Source organism: Corylus avellana, chromosome 10 (assembly GCF_965113065.1).
Source record: "Corylus avellana chromosome 10, dhCorAvel1.hap1.2, whole genome shotgun sequence".
NCBI lineage: Eukaryota > Viridiplantae > Streptophyta > Magnoliopsida > Fagales > Betulaceae > Corylus > Corylus avellana.
The window spans coordinates 12,586,717-12,600,044 of record NC_142499.1 but is presented as its reverse complement, the minus strand read 5'-3'; the positions used below and the strand labels follow the sequence as shown (position 1 = coordinate 12,600,044).

General features: G+C 33.5%; 1 pseudogene; it reads right to left on the bottom strand.

Moving 5' to 3' along the window:
- Nucleotides 1-318: 318 nt before the first annotated feature.
- Nucleotides 319-12,650, bottom strand: LOC132162317 (DNA (cytosine-5)-methyltransferase CMT3-like; annotated as a pseudogene).
- Nucleotides 12,651-13,328: the final 678 nt, after the last annotated feature.

The window sequence follows — 13,328 nt, the reverse complement described above, 5'->3', positions numbered from 1 at the left end:
CTATGCTTTATCTACTTATAATTTATTTTTACTTTTATTATGTAATTTATTTATTCCTAATTTCTATTCTCCCTTATTTTTCCTATGCAAGGTGATACAAAGGGTTTTGTGAAGAATAAATTATTCATTATAGTTCTTTTTTTTTTTTAAATTTTATTTAAGTGGCGATATAAGTGGGATATTGATTTAATCGGATTTGCGGTATTTATTTTCTAGTGAGATTGTACTTTTTTAACACTAACAAATACTTGCATTTTTATCCAAAGGGAGAAAGACATTAAATACGCAATTGGTTTGCACTGAGTTTATGTAACAATGCTAGATATTAGAGTGATAAGAATATAAATCTGAGTGTACAAAGGCATTTACAATCACATAAATAATGTTGAAATACAATATCTCCCTTTCCCATAAAGTATCAACATCACCTTCTAATATTATAGAGGAATAAAATCCAAAATATTTGTAAATTTTGGAGGCAACCTGAATAAGGATTCATCGAGAATACTAGAGGCTTGACATGCTAAACCTAAGACATAGCCCAAAGCTCGAGCAACTGGAACTAAGACCACATTCTCAACTTGAACATATATCTCTTTAACAGGCCGAAAAAGCTTGTAATAATCTAGAGAGCCCTTAAGTGTGGCACTTTTATGTATTGTTAGTACCCTATCTCTTTTAGGGTGTAAGATCGTTTGGCTGTGAAGCTCTGCTCACGTAACAACTATGAGTACAATTCTTCCTGCCATAAACATCCAAAGGGTTTTGTTGAATTGCCATAAACATCCAAAGGGTTTTGTTGAATTGCCATTAACAAAACTAATTTAATAATTAGGTACCAAAGGTTTTCCTAACTCCAAGTACCCTCTTTATGTTAGGCTCCTATTCAAATTTATTTTCAGGAGAAACACGAACACCATATAAATCTTTGAATTTATCCATTTTCCTTAAAGATCCTACAAACATGTTGATAATTATTCTCATTCAATTTCAATGGACAATGATCATAGAGGAAATGTTCAAATGGTCAAGGGTTTGGAGAAGCACCCAAAAATTTATCTTTGCCTAATATGATAAACATTTGAAAATATGTCTTGGGAGCTTTATCATAGGCATTTCATCATGTTGTTCATAGTTCTCAATAGTAGGAAGGTTTGAAATTGCATTATGAAGAATAAGCTTTTCCTCCAAATTAGGCTTGTAACCTTCATTAAAAGCAATTGTGTTTATCTCGAATTCTAGAGAAATAAACCCTCTCTTAACAAGATCATGTGTCAGCAATGAGAATTGAAGCAATTTCATTGGAACAAGCCCTTTATACGAAAAAATGCATACAAAATTGTAGAAGCTCGTATACACTTGCTGCCATCATCCCCATTCAAGTTAGACGACCCAATGCATATCATCCAAGAAAGCCATTTAAATAGTTCACAATCTTGACCACATTTTCCATTAAAACAAACTTCAACATCAAATGTTGTACTAATTTCATATAAATCTCAAGTTTTTATTTTTCTTGTCATCAAACTGATTATTTTTATTTCTAAAGCGATTAAGCCTACTTTTCCTTGAAAATAAGGCCCACCACATATAACATCAACATCATTGGGTCAAGGTAAGATCATTGAGTTGTAACTATGAGTAACAAAATATTTAATAGTTTCCCTACAATTACCCATTCACTAAATTGACTTTCAAGAGTCTTCTTCATCACCATAATTTCATAACTTTTTCAACTAACCTTAAGATATAATCCACATTTTTTTTTTGGTCTCTTTTAGGTAACTCATAACATATTGTGAACATCTTGTCAACTTCAAACATCTCACAATCTTCTTCCTCATCACCATCATCATTGCCATCATCAACATTTTTATTTACAAAGAAATTCGAATACTCTTGTACAAATTAAACAATTCCAACCAAGGAAAAATAAATACATATTTTTTTTCCAATTCCTTCAACAACGACAACAAATCATTAGCTATTCATTTCTAACCTTTGCCTCCGGATGGTTTAGTTTGAGGCTCTTACAAGCATACTCATTCAAGTCAATTGCCTACCTTGTAACAAGATTTAAATTGGACAAATTTGGTCCAAGACACAATCAAGTTGACATTGCACCACAACCTGAGCAAATGTTTGAAAATGTCACCTCTATCTTTATATACTCTTTAGTTTGGGAAAACATTTTCAAGTTAACTAGAAATCATTGATATCTCACTACTAGCATGCCTATATAATGGAGAATGCTAACAAATGTGGAGTATGGCAGTAAGTAGAGCATGTTACTGTAATAGTCGCAATCTTGAATGGACTTTCTCTTTGCATCCAAATCAATATTTAAATGAAGTCTATATATATATATATATATATTATTTTAACTAAACAATCTATATTATCATTCCATATTTTCTACAAGAATACACGTTTATCATTGATTAGATTATCAATATTTTTAGGAAAAATTACAGTTTACCCCCTCACAGTTGACAACGTTTTTTAATTCGAACACCAAAGTTTCAATTTTTGCAATCCACCCCCCCAAAGTTTCAATTTTTTGCAATTTGACCAATTGTATCCAAAACTTCCCATATTGCCCCTAATTTTTTTTTTTTTTTTTTTTTTTTTAATTTTTCATAAAAAAAAAAAAAAAAAAAAATAGGGGTGTTCGTAGCCACCCTTTGCCCATCTGGCCATTTTTGCATCCCCAAATTTGTTTTTTTTTTCATAAAAAAAAATAAAAATAAAAATAAAAATCATGGGCAATATGGGAATTTTGGGATAATATTGGTCAAATTGAAAAAAAATTGGAACTTTGTGGGGGTGGATTGTAAAAATTGAAACTTCGATGTTTGAATTGAAAAACGCTGTCAACTTTGAGGGGGTAAACTGTAATTTGTCCATGTTTTTAATAATAGTATCTTAAGTTATATAGTACCATTACGCTGTAAACTAAAGGGTATCATTAAGAACCTCAAACATTTCAACAATCTTACAAATATTACTGGGTTCCTAATGCATTTAGGTTTCTGTCTATAGTGCAATGTGTGGGGTAGTGTGGTATGTTAAAGAGTCTATTTGGCTCAGAAGTCTATTATTATTTCTTCCATACTTTTATTTGGAGTTGTTTGCAAAGTATTATTTGGAGTGTTGTATAATTTTACTTTAAGTTATTATTTAAGAGTTTATTTACAAATTCTATAAAAGTAGTGTATTATAAAATTTGTTGGTGTAAACATTAATTTTTCAGATTTGATGAATAAACACACGTTTCTCAAACAATACTATAAAAGCTGTTGGGATGTCAAAAGCTTAACTCGATTGTAATCAATTGAAGGGGTTAAGGAAGGCTTTTGTGAATGTAGAGACTTGGCTCTACTCGAACAAGTGGCTCAAGTTCAAAGGGACATTGCAACTCTACAATCTTCCTTCATTAAGCATGTTGCAGAGAACTTACAGTGCCTAGAAGATAAAGCTAAAGAGCAAGCCACTCTTGTAGGTCACCATATAGAAGGCATTTGTGAAGTATTGGGATCTTGCACGTAAAATATGTGCAGCAGAAAGAAAGATCCTAGAGATTTTTGCTTTGAGATAATAAATAAGGCTAAATTTAATATTAAATAGACAATTTCTTGATACTTAGAATCAAATTCGGCCTCTCCTAGGCATGCATGGCCATATAAGTCTGGCTTGAAATTCTTCTTGCATGTTGAATGATGAAGAATACATTCTTGATGTTCTTGATTCAACCTTCAGATCTTCTCTATGTGTGATGCCCCAAACTACCAACCCTTAAGAAAAAAATTTATTAAAAACAAACGCTTCCTTTAAATCAGTAACACCCCTTTAATTTTAAAATAGTTTAATTATAACGGTAAAAGTGCAACTCTTTTTGGGAGAAAATATTTTATTTGAAAATAGCCCAAAAGACTGAAATCAGCCTTTGACCGAACGTTTGCTGGGAGACCACCGAACATTCGAGCCCTACCCTAGTGCAAACGAACCATACCGAACATTCATTAACCAAATTGTAAATCATTGGGTATTGACACAACGTTTAGCTTGCAACGCTAGACTGGAAGAATCTACATTTGAGTTTGTAGAAGAGGAAGACAGAGACTCCATGGAAGAAGAAGAAAAGGAAGACGATGAAAAAGAAGTCATGAAACAAAGAGGAAAGTCATAATTATTGCTTTGATATCGTGTTAAATTACCACATGTCCCAAAAACTTAAGATGATAAATTGAGATAAATTTAATCATTTAATCAACACTTTAACACTTCTCCTCACATGTGACCTCAAGCTACCTTTTAATATGTGAGGTACAACGTGTGAAATATTTAATTGAAATGAGAGGTGAATGACAGAGTCAAGGTTCGAACTCAGGACCTTTGACTCTGATACTCTGTTGATTATTGGGTAGAAAAAATAGAGATGCAAGAATATTGAAATTCTGTATTCAATCAACTGAATTTGTAAATACATTGTCCTACTATATACACATACAAAATGAGACTAAACTACTGATTTACATAGAAAGGATAAATACTAATTTCATAACTAAATTACATCTTAGTGACAGCTAGCTCCAACTCATTATAACCCAAGTGTTTATCACTTTTAGAAAAATATTTAATTAATAATGTAATTCTTTCTTTTCGTCATGTGTATCTCCAAATAACAGGTAAAACAAACTAAGATAAACTGTGGAGTCAATAATTCAAATTTTCAAACTAATGTTTTGAAAATATATTAAATTATAAGCTGTCTTACAAATTTAAATTTATAAATTAGTTTCTAAGTAATTAATACTTTACATCTATGTCCTCGGGAAAAAAAAATCACTCAAGAAAAAAAACGACATTTGAGCAAAGTTAATTAGGCCATTAGGCCTACTTGCACAAGCAATTGGTCGGTGCGACATATATTTTTAGAAAAAATTCATTTACTAACCTTGATTTTTCATCAGTTTTGTAATCACACTCTAAAACTTTAAAAAGTATTAATTTAAAGAGGGATACTAGGCTTACAAACAAAATTTTACAAAAATTTTTTTACAACATGATTAGAAAAGAGATAAATTCAACTTTTGAGAAATCTAATCATATTGCGCTACATCATGTTGTAAATGTTTTTTTATAAAATTTGTTAGTAAACCTAGCATTTTTCTAATTTAAAATGATACTTTTGAATTAAGCATTCAGGTTGCTCTTCACATAGAATCTAATCCTGTATATCATGAATAAACTAAGCATATAGAAGTTGATTGTCATATATAGTGATCCAAATAATTAACTAAGCTTAGGCAGCTTAGTTAGAGGGTTAATTTGGGTTTTGGGTCACTACGAACAGCTGAAAGGGCATTTTGGAAATTTTAGACTTTCTGATCGGACGTACGCCTAGGGACCACGCGGATGTACGCCTGCTATAGTACACAGACATACGCATGGGGACCACCCGTATGTACTCTACAAATACTACACGGACGTATGCATGGGGACCACTGGACGTACGTTGACTTTTGGATAACGTCTGGATAATGCCCGAACGTACGATGCAACCTTTTGGCCACTGGGTAAATAGTACCGTACGTACGCTTCTATAGTATCGTATGTACGCTATTTTTCAGAACAGCCCTGCAGCACTCTCTGAAACCCCTTGTATGAGTGTTCTTGTGAGTTTTGTGGAGAAGGAGAAGAGATTCTTGGAGGTTTTTGGCTTCAAGAAGGTAACCTTTTAAGTTGTTAGTTGTTATGCTCTTTAATGCTTTTCATAGTTACCTTAGTTAATAGTTATTAGCTTCTAGTTGTGTCGTTTCTCTTTGACCTTTATTTAAGATTGGATTAGCATTTCACCTTTGACGAATGGATTTTCTTATACATGAAGGCTTCATTTTGAGATAGGTGGTCCTAGGAACCTTTTTGGTAGCTTTAGAACTAGTTTGGGAGGATAGGAGGACCTTTGAAACAAATGAGGTTCTACATGAACTTTCTAGGCAGACGTACAGCCTCGAGCCCAGACGTACAGTTAGAAGTGTTACAGGGAACGCCATTTTGACCAGTCGTCTAATATCTTATGTTTTCATGTTCTAGGTTCGTTTTAGTTGTACTTAGGACTAATATAAGGATTTCAATAGATTTGGAGAACTCATGCTGTTTGGAGGAATATTCGGAGAACTTATACGACCCAGGTGAGTTTTAACTCATACAATGCTCGCCATTTATTTTTCCGCATTGCATGACTATTTTGTGTACCAAAACATGCATATTTACAACTCTCACGATATACACTTTGTTGCACATGAACTCTAGCTCTTTTTTGAAAATGTGCTACTTAACAAGATAATGACATTGAGACTTGTAAAAACATGCATGTAAAATATGAACAAGATTAATTGCATCGTACGACATGGTACATCGATGCATGTGGGATAACGGCTAAGGGCTTACTATACATGTTAACTTTATGGTCAAATGTGTGCGTGATATATGGGTCTTGGATCTAATGGTTGTTTCATGACCGACACAGTCATAACTAGCGGTCACTACAGGACGTACACCATTAGTAGCGTAAGCCACTCGAGGTTAGACTCAGCCGGGTTGCTAGTGTTATGGACAGTAGCGTGCAATGGTTAGGGCACCGTCATTGTATTACAAGTCCCTCGGGACAGTGCCAACCCTGTTGAGAAGGCGTAATATCTCGGGTAGACCATACTGTTGAACTATCACCGTTACTCATGATTATAAGTATGTATTATATCTATATTGCATCCATGATTATCTGTCATTCCTAAAATGCTGCATCCTTTAGCAAACGAAGTTCATTACTAAAAGAGCATGGGTATTATGTGCATTAACATTCATTAAGTCTTTAGACTTACCCCTTTATTTTTCTCCCTCCATTATGTATATAATGTGCGGTTTAGCCAGCATAGATGAGGATGCCTACAGACTGGACTTGGGTGAATGCTTAGGACTTGATTAGAGTCATTTTTGAAAACATGGATCTAGTGTGGCTAAAGTCCAAGTGGGATGATGGAGGAACCACACTAGCATATATGATTGAGATTGTTATCTCCTTGGCATTACTCAAAATTAGGTGTTGATCTTAGTATCTTATTTTTAGACATTGTTATTTTGGGGATGTAATATTTTGATGATCGGTCTTTGACCAGCACATTTGATGACTTATTTATATCATAATGCTTTATCGTTATTCTGGAGATTACATTTGTGGTATTTAGTTGTTGCTTTCTATTCCTGTAGTTAAAGTCTTCCGCTGTATTCTCTCGTTTAGGAAAGATTAAGATCTCTGAGTCTTGTCCCGCGAGGGATAGGACTAGGAGACGAACCATGGAATAAATTACTAGTTAATTGATTTTCACGGAGTGTTACATCATATTAGTGAGAGACAAGATTCAAGAAGGGATGATTCGAACTTTATAGGTTAGTACTCAACATCAAATTGCTGATTTATTTACTAAAGCTCTTGGGTTTAGTCATTTTACTCATTTAGTTTCCAAGATGAATGTTGTTAATCTCTTCCCTTCATCTTGAGTGTTAGTGTTAGCAAATGAAATGTAATGATGCGAGTTTAGTTAGAATTAGTTGAAATATTTTTACCAATTCAAATTGGTCATTGGCTTAGTTCGAACTAATTGCGGAAAATTTTTGTATTCAACTTATTTTGATTTTATAGGTGTAGGTTTTGTTTACTATCAAAACAAACTATGAGCGACCTAAGAATGCACCTTTGATTTATTTTGGTTGATTATCAATAAGAAATAGTTCTATGAGAATGATTTTCTTTTTTATTATACCTCGAATCTTTGATTGATTCTCGATTTTAAAAAGGATTGTGACTCTATTATTGTGTCTTTGTAATTTCATTACGTCATGCTGCATCATTGTCAATTTAGTTATGTTCTATTCCACCCAACACTTAATTATGGATTGTCACGTTGATATATATAAGAAAAATTTAATAAAAGCTGTCATGTCAACATGGATTTAGGTCTTGTATTTTATTTTCGTTATGTTAAATTTTATAAAGAAAGCTGTAAAAATTGCTTTTATCACGTCTCAAAATATAATAAGAGCATATTTGAGATAGTATTTGAGAAATAGAGCTTTCAAGTCAAAAAGTGTTTTTTTAGTAAAAGCTTCATTTTTAAGCTTTTGCTAAAAGTGCATTTTGACTATTTTTAGAGTAAAAAAATTAAAAAAGTACTTTTGAAAATTTTTACCAAACACATCAATTTTTGGTTGGCACAACTTTTTAGGTACTAAAAATACTTTTTAAATTCTCTAAATTCTAATGCAACTTCAGGCAGTTTTAAAAGTTGAATCAAAGTCATAATCATTACCAAACATGATCCGATGGACTTTCTAGTTATGATTATATATTAAATCATCCAGTGTCCTAAAATTTTAAATTTATAAAATGAAATTATAAATTTAGTTTGTAATAATTAATACTTTAAAACGATATATGTCATGAGAAAAAAATTCACCCATGAAAAAAAAAAAAAAAAAACATTCAAACAAAGTTAATTGGGCCGCTCATTAGGTCTACTTGCACGAGCAATTGGTCGGTGAGATACCATCAATTTTGTATATCCAATGTTTGAAAAGCTAAAAGCAAAAGAGAAAGTGATACACTTTTAAACTTTTTGTTTTTAAAAGTTAGTTTCTAAATGATGTGTTACAATTGTATAAGATTTATTATTTTGAAAAAAGAGAAGTGCTAGATATTTGGGCAATCTCATCTTAGAAATCAACCATTAGATTTGTGAATTTATGTGGACCTCACATAAGTTAATGGTAGACTCCAAAAATCTAATGGTTGATTTATTAAATTTGTAGTAGAATATGAGCCAAATGTGAGGTAACTATGCATTAACGGTTTGCACATATTTCTCCTACAAATTCAATAAATCAACCATTAGATTTGTGGGGTCCACTATTTGACTTATGTATGGTCACATAAATCTACAAATCTCAGAGTAATGCTACAAGTCCCTCTTGAGTCCCTTCAAGAATGATGTAGCTATTAAATTCACAATTGGGTTGTGATCGATCATTATTAGATTTTGATCAAATGATGAATTTAATAGCTACATTATTCTTGGAGAGACACAAAAGTGACTTGTAAAATTAATCCAAATCTAAAGATTGATTTGTAAGATGAAACGAAAAAAAATATAATTAAAATATTGACCCAAATTATTTCTCAAATAAAAAAATGAAAAAGACAACAAAGGATGACATATATGGTGTGTTTCACATAAATGGTATGCTAGGAGAGAATTTAATAGTACTACATTATGAGAGAATTTCTCTCGTAATGAAATTATTTGTTCACAAAAATTTTTAACTGTCCAACTATTTATCTTTGTAATAATTTGGCTAAAACAAATTAGAAAATGCTAAGTGTTTTTCTAGTGTTTTCCTGGTATCCTCCTAACTATGATTTGATTTTTAAAATCATCAATAGATTAAAAGTCAATAATAATACTCTCAAACAAATTATTGGACAGGACTAAGAGGTTCCAATAAAGTGGTGTACGTGTCACCCCACTACATCAGCACTCCCACTACGTCAGCACGCCTCCAAGTAACCCCAAGCAGACGTCCACGTTAAGAAAAGTTTTGTTTCAACACAACGTACGGTTGTGATCTAATCTTTTTGCTTGTACAAATTCATTAATTAACCCCCACATAAATTGATTATCTAGTGATGCATGCCGACACATGCTTAATTATCTGCTTGGATACCATCACTTACTAAAAAAAGAAAAAAAAAATATTAAGTTGAGTTTTTTAATATAGTAAGATAATGATTGATATATAGCATTGAATAATTTCGTAGCTTTTTAAAATCACACTTAAATTAATAATGATTTATTCTAAATCTAATAACGATTTTAAAAATCAAAGAAATAAAAAGACGATAAAGGGGTGATATATAATATTACTGATATATAGCATTACTTTGATAACCTTATTGAATTAAATTATGTTTACTTGAAATAAAAGCTCGTTGGTACTAGCATTATCGAATCAAGAGCAAAATACACAAATTAAATTGAATGAATAAAAAAGGTATAACCCATAAAAAGAAAAGATTGAATAAAAAGTATAGAAAGTGATCAATGTGACAATTGTTGCAAATATAATTAGTGGGGTTAGGTGTGCTTTCAAACTTTTTACTAACTTTTTAAAATCTATATAAACGTACCCTCCCTCTCTAAATCTCCTTGTACACCAATCGATCTCATTTGGCTATTGTCAATCCTTCCACTTATAATTATTAGAGTGAGTGAATCAGTGATGGCTCAAGAACACATGGCAATTTTATATATTAGATTAGAAGAATGTTGGTGGAAAACTGTCTTTTTAAATCTTTATTCCTTTTTTTTCTTCTTCTTAATTTGCATGATTTGGTTTTCTGATCCATATATATATATATATATATATATATATATATGTGTGTGTGTGTGTGTGTGTGATTTACATTGTTAAGATTATTTTTCGAACGGGTGGTCTTGAAAATATCTCTTTTGCTCTGCCCTCTCTTGTCTTTTCCTAAGAAACCCTAGCCGCCTCTGTTGCCTGTTCTGGGAGGGGGGAAACTTCCTTTCTTCTTCCTTCCCCTTTTTTTTTTTTTTTTATTTATTTTTTATTTTCATGAAGTTTTCAGTTTTTCTTGGTTTAGAATTATCTCTAACCACCTTTGCCATCGCCTTGTGCGATTTACCCCCTATCCTCCCAAAACCTCATCATCGGCATTTCCATCTGTTGTGGGCTTCAGTACATTGATGTACAAATTTAATTGTACTCGCAAGCGCACGAGTCGTGTGCAATATAGCGTGTGTGCAAGTGCGAGGTCGATCCACAGGGAATTGAGTTTGTGAAATTTAATTTCTATCTAAATCAATTATATCTTAACCTAGTTCCAAATGATTTTGATTTTGAAAATAAACAAACATAAACTAAATAAGATAAAAATAATCAAAAGATAAACGACTAAGGTTTTAGAATTCACCTCACCAAATCAAAGTATACATTCTCATGTTTCCATTCATGCATCCGACAAAAAATTAAACCCTATATATGTTCTATTGTTTTTTTTATAAACCAATTGAATCATTCGATGAATCCATCTCTATTACAAATCACAACGAATATCCAATTGAGATCAAATCATCCATTGTATCCGTAAATCACAATGGATATAAGTCTCAATCAAATCATTCGATGTATCCGTTGGATGAAACACAACGAATATCCAACATTTACGATTTATAAACAACAATCAATCACAATTTTGTCACACAATTGAACTGAAACGAACACACATTACATTAAACGACGGATTTGTACGAACGAAACATAAAAATATAAAACTAATCAATGGTGAGGCTTCATCTTCAACCTTAGTTGAAGAATTAGCCTCTCATGAACTAAATTACTTCATTAAAATTAAAAACTTACAAAAGAATTCGAGTTCCAAGCTACAAAAACCCAGAAAACACGGAAAGCGACCAAGAACGGCGCCCCTGGCGCGTCTTCGTCTGATCCCCTCAATTGTGAGGCTTAGAGGTATATTTATAGGGCTTAGGAGAGTCCTAGAAGCCCTAGTAATCCTAGGAATTTTGGAGATTTAAGTCCAAGCCCAATTAGGTTAAAGAAAACCTAAGCCCAAATCGGAATAGGATTCGCCCAGAATTGCGGTCCTATCTTGCGGCGCGATTTTGGCCTTGCGACGCTCCGAATTGGGAAAATACTATTTCACAATGAATTGTATAAGTTTGAGTTATCTTTTCAATACCGCTTGAATCACCTCAATCGGATATCTGAGCCGAAAGTTATGGCTAAAATACCGAGACATATTTAGAATCCAATTTTGCATCCAATCCGATTTGACTTCAAATTGAGAAATTCCGAATTAATCCTTTCCTTTATTTGATTAAACTTTAACCATGATTGGTTAAGCTTAACCATATCTTCTAGATCTTCCCAATTTGCCCTTTAAGCTTGGAATTTTTCCAGAAACGCTTTATTTTCTTCCAAAAGCCTATAAAACAAAGAAAATACAAAAAGGAAGTAAAATGGCCTAATTAACCAAAACTAAAGGATTAAAACATGCAAGTTAAGGGCTGAAAATATGAATATTCTAGCACTTATCATACATTATACTTTGTAATTTAATATACAACATTATTCTCAACATGGTATTAGAGCACATGGTCTGAATTACTTCAAATTTTTTTCCGCATCTAAATTTTTCCCACGCCGCCAGTGTTATCCGGCGAATCGTTCCCTCTGTTCCTCATAGTTCTCTATCTTTTCCTCGAGGTTTTCAGCGGATCACTATACTGCTTGAAAGCCCGGAAGACAACCATCCCAGAGCCGCCGCACACAGCCCCATTTGAGTTTTCATGCGCCGCCCAACGTTTTGGCAATTCCGCCACTGCAGTTCCGCCACCAGCCGCCACGGTGGTCTGATCACTTCTCCGAGGCCACCAATCGATAGATCTACTCTCGGTGATTCCAGAACAGGCCTCAGCTCCTCCATACAAGGCTGCACGCGCCCCCATGCGCCAATAGAATTTTCGCGCGTCAGATCCAGGCGCCAAGACCATGCCGCCACTGTTCGTGCATGTACCGCACGCGCCATCGCACCAGACTGCCACGTCATCATCGCCACATCAGCAGGTCCACGTTAGCGTTGTGCCACGTCATTAGAGACACGTTAGCCCTGTGTACCACGATAGCATTGCCACTTAAGCCTTTTTTGTGGGTCCCACGTGCAGCAGCCCTCCCCCATCCTCTCTTCCTTTTCTCCTTTCTTTCTTTCTCCCTCACCCCATCTCACGCAGCAGCGCCCCCCCCCCCATTCTCCCTTTGTCTCACTCTTTCTCCTTCCACACACACACACATATGGCCTAGATTGAGAGAGAAAGAGCTGGAAATTGAGAGAGAGAGAGAGAGAGAGAGAGGTGCTGCTGGCCGTGAAGAAAGAAGAAGCAAAAAAAAAAAAAAAAAAGAAAAGGAAAGTGACGAATTTTTAGGGGGTTTTGGCCAAGGGTGCTTGTGAGGTAAAAACTTTAGTCTTTTCTTGTAATTTTCGTTATGATTGTGAGATTAGAAGCTATAAATTGTGTGGATTTGTGGGGCTTTGATTTGGGTCCGAAAATTAGGGTTCTTGAATGGGATTTTGTTATATTGTTAAAATCTTTAGTTTCTCTTTAAAGTTTTGTTCTACCAATTGGATATCAAGCTTGAAATCATAAGGATTTAGGGAATTTTTAATTAGGTCC